At 36.2% G+C, this 13,807-nt stretch overlaps 1 protein-coding gene across 3 annotated transcripts in view; it reads right to left on the bottom strand.

Moving 5' to 3' along the window:
- Ddr (discoidin domain-containing receptor 2) overlaps window positions 1–13,807 on the bottom strand; it is a 433,820-nt gene that overhangs the window by 183,834 nt on the left and 236,179 nt on the right. The gene's annotated exons all lie outside the window — the stretch shown is intronic.

Below are 13,807 nucleotides of genomic sequence, written 5' to 3'. Positions count from 1 at the left end.
GAGGCGAACTGTCGCTGTTAAAATACAGCACGCCGCTATCGCAAGCAGAATAGCAATCCGAAACAAATCATTCCGCGCGGAGGCCGGGCCGATGCGATTAGGAAGCGTCGGATTTATGGCCGGTCAGGAATCAGGTTAGAAAGAAACACCAGCATCTGGAAGCTAAAAAACCAGCGCATGCGCCGATCCAGTCACATGCACGAGTCAACAGGCTGGACTTGTCAAGGACTGGTTGGAGGACGATCGAACCGGTTTACCGCGAACTCGAGCGTAAAGTAAAATGGTTCACAATCATTTGCAAACAATTTCCATCCCGTGAGACGAACGGATTTACCCGGCACGCTTTGGACGCGACCCCGATCCATGTCGAGAGTCACAATTACGATAAGAATTTCATCGAGTTTTCGGAGTGAATCATATCGGATAAAAGAGAGCTCTCGTGCGATGAAACGAGCCAGGGGCCGGATGCAGGAATAGAGCGAGGAAACAAAGAGACTCGTGGCTTCGGGGGTGGAGGTTGAGGGAAGACGAGGAGGGGATGGATTAACGTTGAAAGCGACGGCGGCTTTTACGGATAAAGGATTTTTAAGGGTCGGCCAACTTAATAGTTACCGATTGATCTCCAAGATATAACGGCCGTAATATTTTATTTTCGTGGAGGAGGGTCGAAGCGGATGGAATCGCGAAACGGCAACTACATTACGGCAAGGGTGGAGAGGGGTGGCTTTATTAAAATAGAGCTTGCCTATTAAAACGGTGTTCCGTTCGAGTGGCGAAGTCGACGCGGACTTTAAGGCTGGCGGAACGTTCATTTATCAGATTTGTCCGGCCACCTATTCACCCCCGGAACGTTCGGCCGGGATTTATTAAAAGTAACTTCCACTGTAAATTCTAGCGAGCACTTCGAACAAAGAACTCCCTTTAAAATTATATTCTCCCTCCCGCCGCCCGCGATTACGTCTCGTTCTCATTTCGCGTCGCAATAAACTTTATATTTGAGGGTACTTTTGGCAAGCCATATCAAAGAATCATTGGGAGAAACTTATACTATAGAATGAAAATTTTACTGGTGCGTATAAACCTCGATTGCAAGGATTCCAGTTTCCGAGCGCGATACGCTGTTATCGGAGCTGGAATACTACGCCTTCATAATATTCATTCGTTGCGTTATAGCGGAATTTTGCAAATAATGTGTGTAAAACAGAGAATTCGTTGTTGGCTTTTATTATATGGAGATGAAAATATTCAATTTGAGAATGTAATCATTTTCTCCGATGCACAAATGTGCATCTAAATGATTCGATCGAGGTACATTAGAGTTTAGATATCAGTAGGAAATTCTATGACATTTGTTATTTATAATTATTGCTGAAATAAAAATATTGAAATGTTACAAAATAAATTTAATTATGATTACATTCTTTTTAATCGTGTATCAATATTGTTATGTTGTAAAGAAATAATAATTCTAATAATGATGCTATATTCTTTCAACCTCTATGATTTTTAGAATTTTATGACTTACCCAAAACTTTGTTCAGGATTACCTTTTAATCCTTAACTATTACAGAACACCTGTAAGACTCCAAATTTCCTTTCTCTAATTTATTCCAATTTTCTATCTTGCATACTCTTTAATCTTTGTATGCCAAATATCTTTCAATTAGAGTCTTTTATCTAATTATTAAAATAAACGAATAAAAATTAGCACTATGTTAGATTTTCTACAGTAGCGGCATTTTCAACTTTGCAGTGGTTAATGGTTAACAGTAACAAGACTGAAGATTAAATAGAAATATAAGAAATTTACCACCTACACAAGAGAACTCACTTAACACTTTATTCACGGGAAATCTATGAATAGATTTTCCGATAACAAAGATTATCGACCGATAAGCTATTAAAATTATATTGTTTTACAAAATAAAAATCAGAACGACGTACTGATGAGTATTATTCACATTTTGATTCTAAAAATACAGAGCCTTTCAAATAGATACATTTGATAACCAACACTGAGCTAATATTTTCAACGAATTTGCGGCCAACTGAATCGGTTGTCAATAAGTAGCAATCTCTATCACGAGCGACAGATAAAGCGTTAACCTTTTAGCTACGGCGAGACTAGCCTCGAAGCTATACCACTGTACGGTAAAGATTGACGCGGTCTGCGTATCATAAATGCAGCACAGCGATTTGAGACTGATAGAATTTTCCACTGTGCCATAACGTTAGATTAAACTATAATGTGCACAGCTATCGATTACAGAGAAAGAATTGAGCCGTTATAGTGGCGTATACTATCTAAAAGGTTAACCTCTTTAAGGATACTGGCACATATGTGTACAGTTGATTTTATTCTAACATTAACGTCCAACGAACAGACACTTATTTTTCTTCATATATTTTTCATAAATGCTTCAGTCCGTCTTCGTATTGTTCAATTCGTATTAGTTGTAACAAAATAAACTGTACCCAAACGAAAACTAGGATCATCCGTATTTTTTTTCAAAAAGAATTCGGCCTTAAAGAGGTTCAGAATAAAGCATTCATGCCACAATTCATTTTCTCAGCCTACTAGCCTCCAAATCACGTTTAACGATCGTTACCGGCTAAAGGGACGGCGCCGCGCCCCTGAACAACCCCTAAATTCCATTCGCGGAAGAGCTTCGGCGATCTTGGCTCGCGTCCCGCGCGAGCAAGGCACGGGACATCCGTCGGATCCGGGGCTGAAAACGGTCGGGTGGCGCGGCGGTTCCGCGCATTGATACACAAGCACGGGCTCGCACACCTGGTCGAGATTTATGGGCCGCACGTCGTCACGCGAAGCAAGGGGTAACCCAAGCCACGGTTTCTGGGGACATAATATGACGTATCGAGACTCCGTCGTGCCAGCGGGACCGCGGTACGTAAGTACCTGGTCCCGGAGACGAAACGAACTCGCCGGGAAATGGAAGAAAAAAAAGGATACACGAACCATTGGGTTGTGGAGTGGGTTCAAGCGGTAGGGGTGTAGTTGTCGTCCATAAATCACTGAAACGAGGAGGGGGAGTGCACAGAGCCGGCGGGGTTTTCGAATCGTAACAAAGTGGAAGATAGCCGGGCTGGAAGGTCGGGAGAATATGGCCACCATTTTTCGTTGGCTTCGCTCGCTGAAAGCACACGTAACGCCGTAGGACGTTTTATGTCTGCGTGATTCCTTCTTTTCAACCTCCCCCGCCGCTCCCTCTCTCACTCTCTCTCTCTCTCTCTCTTTCTCTCTTTTTTCCACTTTCTGTATTCGTTCTTCGTTCCCCCATCGAAGATTTTTGTCTGTCATGCTCGAACCTTTCATTCTTATTTTTTTCCTCGCTACCATTCGTTTTCTATCTCTCCCTTTTTCCGTATACGCTACCTTCTGCACCCTTTTGCTGTGTCTTTTCATGACATTCCCTCTCTTGGCTTTACCTCGACTTGACCAACCTACGTTTCCATCTTTTTTCCTTTCTTTCCCCTTATTTCGTGCCAATTCTGAAAGCCACACCAGCGGTCGCTAGTCAGCCAAAAAGGAAAATTTTTCCCATCCACGTACCGATGACCATTCACTAGTCGCGGGTTCTTATCGACCGCTGCTTTTTGCTCGTGAATGTGTCTTACCGTGCTCTAATCCATTTCGTATACTTTGTATCGCGTTGTGTCACTGTTCACTTGTATTCAACTCTTCAAATAACGCACATAAATCGCTTTTTGCTTTTGATGACTACCGGAAATATCTATCGACCGACGAATTACTTTTTTTTTAGTAAATTATGGTCATCTAGAAATTTTCTGGTGATTTCTATTCTTAGTTTCTTTCGTGACAGTATTAACTTTTAAGTATAGATGTTCGTCTCACAGACCTCTATATAAAATATCATGAATTTTGAAACCATTGACATTTTCATTACATAGTTGATACTGTTGCTATGTAAAGATGTTTAAATGAGTACATAAAAATTTCAAACACTCACAAATGACACATTGTGTATTAGTTTACGTTTGATAAAAAAACAAGAACGTTTCTTATTTGTTTAATTTTTCCTTTAGATATCGCTAAATCATATTAACTGTCACGAATCTCAAATTTTACAAGTGTCATCTTTATCACGAGGGCTGTACATCAATCTTTAAATAAAAAATGTACTAGACGTAACATAACTATGTCATTATTACCAATTTTATAACTCTTTAAGGATAAAACGTTTTAGCGTCAGGTTGCAGAACCTACGAAAAAATTGAGTTAAAAATGTGTTCGCGGTTGAAATGACGCACACAACTCATTCTCTTTTTTGTATGGCTGCAGAACGTCTCCATCGACAGATGAATTCCCTTTTTTCGGAAGGCTACGTCCACCCGGCCACGAGGCAAGGACGAATATTCTTCGTGTCTGGCATTTTAAACTCACGCGATGTAATACGGGCACGTCCGTTTCTCACGAGACTGGAAACGATGCAGGAGCTTCTTCTGTTCCCAACAGGTTTGATTATATACACGAAAAACATTGAAACGGATTTCTTTGATTCGTTACGAAACTACAAATCTGAAGGATATACAATACTGTTCATATATATGCGACCAGGGGAGACTCTATATTTCATTCTAACTTTAACCCCTTAGACCCCGAAGAAATTTTTCAAGAAGTTTCGAAACTTCTTATATTCTTTTGAATTTTTATCTAACTTGTCCGCACTAAAAATTTTTCTTATAAAGACTTATGTCTAAGAACATTCAATTTAGAATTTGGTATACCTTACTGTTTGAGAGTTTCTAACGACATATTTGGAATTTTTTAATCAGTGTTACTTATGTTAAATAACGATTTGATGTAAATTGTTACCAATTTAGTTCAATTTATTCTAATCGCTAATCTTTAAAGTTTTCCAGATCGATTCATCATCGGACAAAGACTTTAATTGAACGCGATATATCTCAGTTGCTCGAATAGAGTATGAGTATAGGTCAGTAGTAAGGATAGTTGAAGATAGTTGAAGAATTTCCGAACAAAGAACCGTAGCATCGAAGATGAATGTGAACCGAAATGACTGTGAAGTTGTCCGAAGACATTCTGTGAGTTATTCTCGAGTATAATCCGATAGTAACAATAGAAGTATTATCTTTGGAACTTACGATTTTATTATTGATAAAAAGTTACCTATTCCTACTTATAGTATATACCAAAAAAATCAAATTAATTGCTTATATATTACGAATACCTATGCAAAATTCCATTTCTATAATTGATAATAATAAAAGTATAAAATAGAAATATATTTCCCGCGTTAACAGTTTCAGTAGTTTAAGAAGGATAATAAAAGAATAAAATTCAGTAAAAGCAAATTCTGTTTACGCTATTTTAGTTTTAAGGTCAACTAATTTGTAATACTAGGGTAATATAGTAATATAATGTTCCCATTGCATCAGTAAGCAACAGCTAAGTCAATTTCATACACAATAAAACCCATTCGTCTGCAGACGTTAAATTCCGCCATTGAGATACGTGTATCGCCGCCGACGGCAATTCACTACACGTGCATGAGCATAAAGCCGTTTACACGTCGAGCGGTCTACAAACACCTTCCCCTTGCGCGTCCTTTCGATACTCAATATTTTTTTTATTTTCTGGCCGATTACAAAACCGTCTGCGCCAAACTCCCGAAGCTTTGTGCGGCAACAATGCGATGGAAATGTAGTGCATATTTCACGGTGAGGAAAATAGAGAACATCCGGGCGCTAAGCCAAATATAGGTCGGCGTTGTAACGCTCGAACGATACGCGACAGTGTTTGTTACGGAAGACAAAAGCCGGGCTACGTAGGAAGCGTGGGCTGCTTAAAGTTTCAGATACACGCTCGCGTGGAAATTGTGTCGCGCTTCGGAAACGTTTCGACGAGGAATCGGCCGAATTAAGGTAAATGACCCCATTACCGGACAACAGAATTGCTCAAAAGTTTCGGATCATTCATTTGGTGGAAGAAACAACTAAATTGTTTAATGGATGGAATATAAATGAATATTTCAACTTTTATATAATACTTTAGGTTAGTATACATAATATATAGTTACCCAGAAAGAATAAAATTACAGTTAGTATTTATTTGATGTTATTGGTTCAAATTATTTTACAGAAATTTGCATTACTGACACAATTGTATGTAATTTTTCAAAATTGCTTTATGGTAAAACATAACAATTTTGCCAGTTTCGATTGATAACTTTTAAACTTTAAGGGAGAAGACACTCTTATTTTAATTGATCTTTCTACTGGTGTGTTTATAACTCGTGAACTATAAGGAACATTGAAAAAGCATTTATATTAATTTTATTCTATTACTAAAGATTATTACAGATAATACATACATCAAAACAAAGTACCTTTAACTATATTGTTTTAAACTGTAAAATTTAAATTGGTAAATTGATATCTGCTAATGGAGACAAGATTGTGAACGGAAGTATTTATGTAACTTTACTTGAATTTAGCTTAAATTTCTTGCAGAAAAAACGAGGATGAAATATTAAAAGTTGAAAATCCGACCAAAAACGCGGTAATACGACAAATCAAGACATAGTTACCTTTAACGAACATTAGAATTTTGTATTATGCTATATTATTTAATATTATTTAATGTTGTTTACAATATATGTACGTACAAAATGTATTCAACAAATGTAAATATTTTATACATTTCAAAACAATAAAGTAGAAATATTATTTACATAAAACTTTATTTCGGTAACGTCTAGTCCCTCTTTACAATTGCTGAAAATGTAAACTATTAATTTACAATAATTTAACCTAAATTATGCAATCGGTAATTACTCATGTCTTATATCACGCGTACTAAGCATGCTTGGAATAATGTTATTCATTGTAAACAATCGTATAACATGGTGTTACACTTATGACATTGTATACTTGTTTTCAACGAACGCACTGATACGGTCATTTCAATTGAAATAAAAATATTTTGACATTCGATATTCCAATAATTTATCTCGTTTACTAAATGTTTTGTTTTGAAATTTAGAAAGTTTGTTCTTTTAATTATACATGTATACCGCTTGGAAAATAGCAGCTGGTGATAGAAGCTAATATCGGGAACAAATAGAAATGAATAGGAGTTGACTAGTGAATGGGGATGAACTGGATCGCGAATAGAATACAAACGGAACAATCGCCGATTCTCGAGGCCCCCCTTTATACGTCGGAGTTGTGCTTGGTTTAATCGAGAATGGCGTTATGCTAACAAAAGAGGCATAGTCTCTTGTTTCCAACTCTTATTTAGTCGTATTTAGAACCTTGCAATAATATATGAGCGTTGTTTTTTTATAACAATTAATTTTAGAACATGGACGATGTTAAAAATTATTTAAATAATAACACAATGGAAAAGGAAATATTTCCTGGTAGTGCACGTAATATGTTGATATTTAGAAAAAAAAAGAAGGTTTCAGCTATTGTTAGTTTTCATATGTATACAAATATTGTTAAAGATACAATATGTTTCCAATTAATTTTTACTTTCTCAAAGTAAGACATTTCTTCATCTTTCATTTTTAAATTAAAATGCAAAAAGCTGTTTAATTTACATTACAACACTAAAGCAACTAGAACACGTGCTAGAAAAAGTAACAAATTACGTAAATGTTCTCATTTTGTGAATTAATTTCTACCGCCTGTTAAAATGATAATTTTAATATCAGTTGATCTATATGTGACTGTTGTTGAGACGACAATCTAAAATATTCCGTTCGAACACTAGGCTCACAAAGCAACAACACTGTACAATTAATTCCACGCAAAAACTTCATGCGTAATCAATAATTCCGCAATATATAATCCAGATAAAGCACATGTTTGCTACGGATGTATTATTTACGAAGTAAAAAAACCCAAGCGAACGATATTTCTCCCGACCGCCAGGTCTTAATGAAAGATCGAACTCCGGAATGAAAACGTATCTTTCATCTATAATTATAATCGTGCGTTAGCGTGACGGGTTCTAGGTTATCGAGAATCGCAACGAGACAGCGCTTGATGTCGATGACCGCCAGGGACAGGAATTCGGGTCAGCGGAGGATTCGATATTGTCATTGTTTCTGAGGATCTTAAGGATCGACATAAAAATTACAACTGAATCATATATGGCTTCAGTATGCAGGGTGGATCACGAAGCGTGATCAGTTTAGATTATTCTGCTGCTGACGGTTTGAACGAAAATTTTGTTAGCTAAAATAACATGGTTCAACGAGAACTTTAAGATCATTGCATCAAATTTTTTGTCAACCCTTCTTTCCTAGAGTTATCAAGGCCACCTTCAGTTTTTTAGAGACAAACTTATAATTTTCTTACATCTATCTTTTGAGGGATACTGAGATGAATTCGATAAGCATCAACATAAATATTCTTTTTTAATCTTAAAATACTCAAGAAAACTCTTAGTTGGAACAACTTTGCAAAATTCTTAAGGATAATTAAAGAGGAATCGCAAGCCACGCTGTTATACACTTTCTAGGGTTGTCGATAAATTAGTATTAGTCATTATTGACTTGACCCCTCGCGTACTGTTTATAAACATTTCTTTCTTTACCCTGAGACACATTTAATGATATTAAACGTAATCTGTTAGTAGTGTTTCGTGATTTGCGTGTGCTGAAAGCGATATTGATAATTCTCGAAAAAAGGGTTGAGAAAAAATGTAGTACGATCACCTTTAAAACTCTGCTTAAACCATGTTATTTTAGCTAACAAAATTTCCGATCAAACTATTAGGACAGTAATCTAAGCTGATCATGCTGCGTGGCCCACTCTGTATTATGTTTGAACTCCCAATAACAGGATCAAAAAATTATTGAATAATAACTATAAAGTTCAGATTCTTCGTAAAAGAAGTCATACAAGCGGAGAAAGAAGTTGAATCAGTATTTAGAAAGGGAATTTAATGTACGATTCCGTAAGATGGGATTTTTTAATTGCGTTATACGGGATTCTATTGTACATAACTTGATACTTTTATAACGCGAATTAAAAATGTCGCTACTACGAAAGAAGTGAAATTCTTCAGAACACGTTACTAAATGGAGATTGCGCATTTCGAAGCTGAAGAAAATTAGACCGATGAAGAAATTGGTCAGTACCTAAAACTTAATGCTGATGGAACTTAATTTTAAGCTATTCTGACAGTAATTAGTCTTTAATTTTACCTTTTGTTCCAGTTTTATATTAAACATAATATTTAGTTAATCCCAACTTTTTATGCTCCTAACATTTTGGCAGCAAAATGTTCAATTCAAAGTCATCAAATTTTTCCATCTATAGTCGTTTATATGTACATCAAAGCGACTATACTGGGTGTTACCTCTAACGCGACGCACGATTTTTCACCCACTTGCAGCAATCTTACGTAAAAAAGTTTAAGACAAGAGTTGCGGGGTATGGAGTATACAATAGATATCAGTAATACAAATTTCGAAAACAGTTTGTTTTCATGTCGAAATCAAGGTCACCTTATGTTTTACAAATAGAAATACATATTTTTTTACCATATTGCAGAAGACATCGAGACGAATTCAAAACACATATTACATGATATTTGTACTAATATATTACTTGATTTACAGTAGTAGAAATGTGAAATATTTAGCTTTCCGTCGTATTTGACCTGAGGACATTGTAAACATTATTTAACACTGAAGAGGTCACATTGTTGTAAACAATTACTTTGCACCAAATATTGGAAGTACGATCTTGTGTGATAATCAACGAAGGCTAACAAAGGAACCGCAACGACAAACTATCAATTTCGTCCAAGCAATATACCGTGTTTACATTCAGTGATCTCTTCAGCGTCAAACAATGTTTACAGTGTCTTCAGGTCAAATACGACGGAAAGCTAAATATGTCACATTTCTACTACTGTAAATCAAGTAATATATTAATACAAATATCATGTAATATGTGTTTTGAATTCGTCTCGATGTCTTCTGCAATATGGTAAAAAGAATATGTGTTCCTATTTGTACAATCCAAGGTGACCTTGATTTCGACATGAAAACAAATTGTCATCGAAATTTTTTTTACTGATATATATTGTACACTTCGTACCCTGCAACTCTTGTCTGAAACTCCTTTTCGTCAGATTGCTGCAAGTGGTGAAAAGTCGTGCGCCGCGTTGGTGGTAACACCCTGTATAACTGAACTTTTCCAATGTTCCCAAACTCATGTGTTTGTTACATGCATAATTCCATCAAATTTTTGTTTTCCGTTTTGTGGACTTAATCGTTTTGTTAAACGAATCTCTCACATACCAATTATTCTTCAGGAGTTACAGCACCTACAATATTTGTCGACTTCTAAATATTTCACCGATACACTTTAATTTTTCATAGGTTTCAATTAAATTTGTATCTATTTCAGGTTTCATTTCTATAAAAAGCGCACCACGATCTTCCGCTTCGCTGAACAAATAAATTTTTCTGTCCGCTATGTAATATCTTAAAATCGCGAGGAAAGATTAATGAGTCCAGAAACGATTCGATTCTGCGGCCAGGTCTAATTACCGATGGGACAGGACTAATTCTTAATCGACGGTAATTCTAAGTGACAAGGGACGGAATCTCGATTATTCGCAATCGGACACGAACGGAGCAAGGATATCGGGACAGAGATTATTTCTAAGCCGGCCGGAATCGTATTTAGGCCAATCTTGGCAGACACCGTCGCGGACGGATCGCGGTCGTGAAAAATTAGCCGGCACCCGGCCCCCGTTTCCTACCCCTTTTACTAGGAGGAGCAACGCCTCACCCTAATACAGATTTATTGCCGCCTAAGAGCCCGAGCTGGCCGTCCTAATACAGGTATTATGCTGACGCAGGAACGAGGAATTTACACGAAATTGGAGGTAATTTGTAGGGGTCGAGTCCGCCCGCCTTTCACCCCCTCGCCGACCACCGCCGACCACCCCGCGTTCCCCCGATTCCGACCTCCGTTACATCGAACTCGACTCGTGTATGGCTGTACACAGAGAGCCCCCAGAATGTTTGGCTGAACTTTAACGGGATATTCTACTGATTGTACTTGTTGAGGTACATTATACCGGGGTATGCATTCACCGGAACAAAGCTACTTTTGAATAACTCATTATAATAAAGAATACGTTTGTTCCTATGAAGAAATAGTGGCAAGAATTAATTGCAAAACCAGTGTTGAAAAAAATTCGATTTTGAAATGTTAATTGTTAAGAGATTTTGTTGAGTATGTCGAAGATTTGTATTCTGTTTTGATTATTTTTAGATGTTTCTATTTTTGGGTTAGATTTCGAAATCAGCGTGGTTTTTTCTTTGAGAAAACTAGTATAATGAATGACTAGATTGTTAAATATGTAAAACATTTTTAGTATGAAATTGTCGATTTTGTTAAGTTGGATAAGTAGGTGTGCATGAAAATTTATTAATTTTTATCGTATCTATGAAAATTTAATATTACGAAAACATATAGTTTCATGTATTCTATTTGCCTGAAATAGATATTTTTAAAAGATTCAGTGTTTAATTTATCAGTGACATAAGATACCATAACATTAGATATCGGGTAATAAAAATACGTGTTTTCACAAATAAATGTGCGACTGCTTTCAAACCAGAAGAACTGTCAAATAAATACAAATCGACATCTATCGAAAGTAATCCATCTCAGTAAAGGAACTCTACTTAAATATACCTCACAGAAATCATTCTAATTTATTTGGAATTGTACACTTAAGAATTTTAATACGGCTTCAAAGATATCTCGGATAAAAATTAATAATCAATGCTGTATGTCAAAATAAACGAAGAAAATCCAAATTAATCTCCCACTGTCAATCGTTTTTCATCCAGCCCATTTTTTCGTTTCACAAGAGCTGAATCTCCAGTAGCGAATGAAACACTTCTCCGATACGTCGTCCTTTTTACACAGCCCGATAACGTTGACGATGACCTCGCCTCGCCGATCAACGAGGGAGTTTCGTTTTATCTCGAGAGCATTTTGGTTACGTTCGGTGGAAAACCAGTAAGACTGCCGTTGAAAACGAAAACAAAAAGATACACCTGTCTTTTTCTTTCTCTTTGAGCCAATATTATTCTTCCCGCCACGAATCACGGATATCGAAACGCATTATTAACAGATATCGGCTGGTGATTTTCTGCGGCACGTTACTAGTGACCCTCATAAATTGCCTAGATTCGTAAATGTGCCGAATCGATTCGGCTGTCAGGCGTCCGACACTCGCAGCGAATCAGGATCGCAATATCGCTAGTAAAAATGTTAGGAAGACGATTTCTCTTATTGACAAACGATGGACACTCGGCTCCGAGACTGTATCAAAGTTAATCCGTGTTCGCGATTTTTCTTCTGTAAGGGAACCAACCGTGCAAAGTCATTCAATCGTTTGAATTTCTAATACATTTGTTACATAGAAAATATATTAAAAAAATATTGTTAATCCTTTTATTTTAAGTACCATTTTGAGTATTTAAACTGGTAACCAAAAAACGCACAGAAAAAGGTGCACAATGTAAAATATGCACAGTGCATAATCCGTACATATAAGAAATGCGAAATATTTATTGAATTATTGCAGAAAAATACTTACTTATCGTTAAACAAATTAATTATTGTTTTGCAGTTCTTCTTAAGTACAACAATTTTCTGGTAATTTATTGTAAGTATTAACAACTGCTGCTACTGTGCAGCCAGAAAAATTTATTTATACAGCACAGATTAGTATAGATGAGACCAGTATTTTAAGGTGAGGAGGTGCAGGCAGAAAGACTCTGCTAAGACTTTTGCTTTACAATTGTACAATACATACATGTGCAAATTATAAACTGTGCATTTCGTACATCTGCACATTTTTCGGTAATTTAATTGGTTAAGCTAAAGTAGAGGCACGTTATATATTGTGAACTATTAACTTACTTATAGTTAATACCACTTAATTCATTATTTGATTGTCCTATTAATTTGAAATATCTTATATCGGATACAAGATATTGAATGAGAAATTGTATGATAGTAATAATGGATTAACTTTATGTCTTACTATATACTTTAATATTTAATTAATATCGTGCCACATTTGTATTTCGTTTTTGTTAATTTTATATGTGTTACTGTACCTTCAGTATATATTACACAGCCCTCAAAGGATTATAATTTTGGAACAACCGCCGTTCTATATTAACCATGGTACGCGGAGATAATTAGGGAAGACTAAACTTGGAGTCAAGTAACTCATCGGCTTACATACCAACTTATTTCCATCAACTTTTGTCAAACAAAAATATCATTTCTAACCTTAAACTAATTCTCCGAACGCATAAACGAAAATAAATAACATTTACGAATTTGCTTAGAATTTTTCACCTGTATATTTCTGATATTTTGTAAAATTAGTCTGCAAGTCAAATTGAAGAATATTAAAAACTTTCATTGGCCTGTTCAACAATAAATTTCTGAAAGTATCCAACTAAATTTTCTCTAAACAGCAAATATTTTCAAATAATTTCTTCACGCATTACATGTTTGTATTACTAGATACTCACAATAAAATTTGATATTAATTTAACTAGGACACCGAGGAGGAAAATATAAAGGTAACTATTGCATAAACACAGAACAAGGTTTAGAGCGTGCCGCGGGCCTCCCCCTCGATCAAGATGGCCGAATTACAAACCCGACCGTGAAGAGATTCTCACAGCTGAGGATGTTCGCGCGCTAGTTCATGAAATACGGCACGAAAAGACGCCGT

The sequence above is a fragment of the Nomia melanderi genome, chromosome 7 (assembly GCF_051020985.1).
Source record: "Nomia melanderi isolate GNS246 chromosome 7, iyNomMela1, whole genome shotgun sequence".
Classification (NCBI taxonomy): Eukaryota; Metazoa; Arthropoda; class Insecta; order Hymenoptera; family Halictidae; genus Nomia; species Nomia melanderi.
This window is presented reverse-complemented; position numbering and strand designations above follow the sequence as displayed.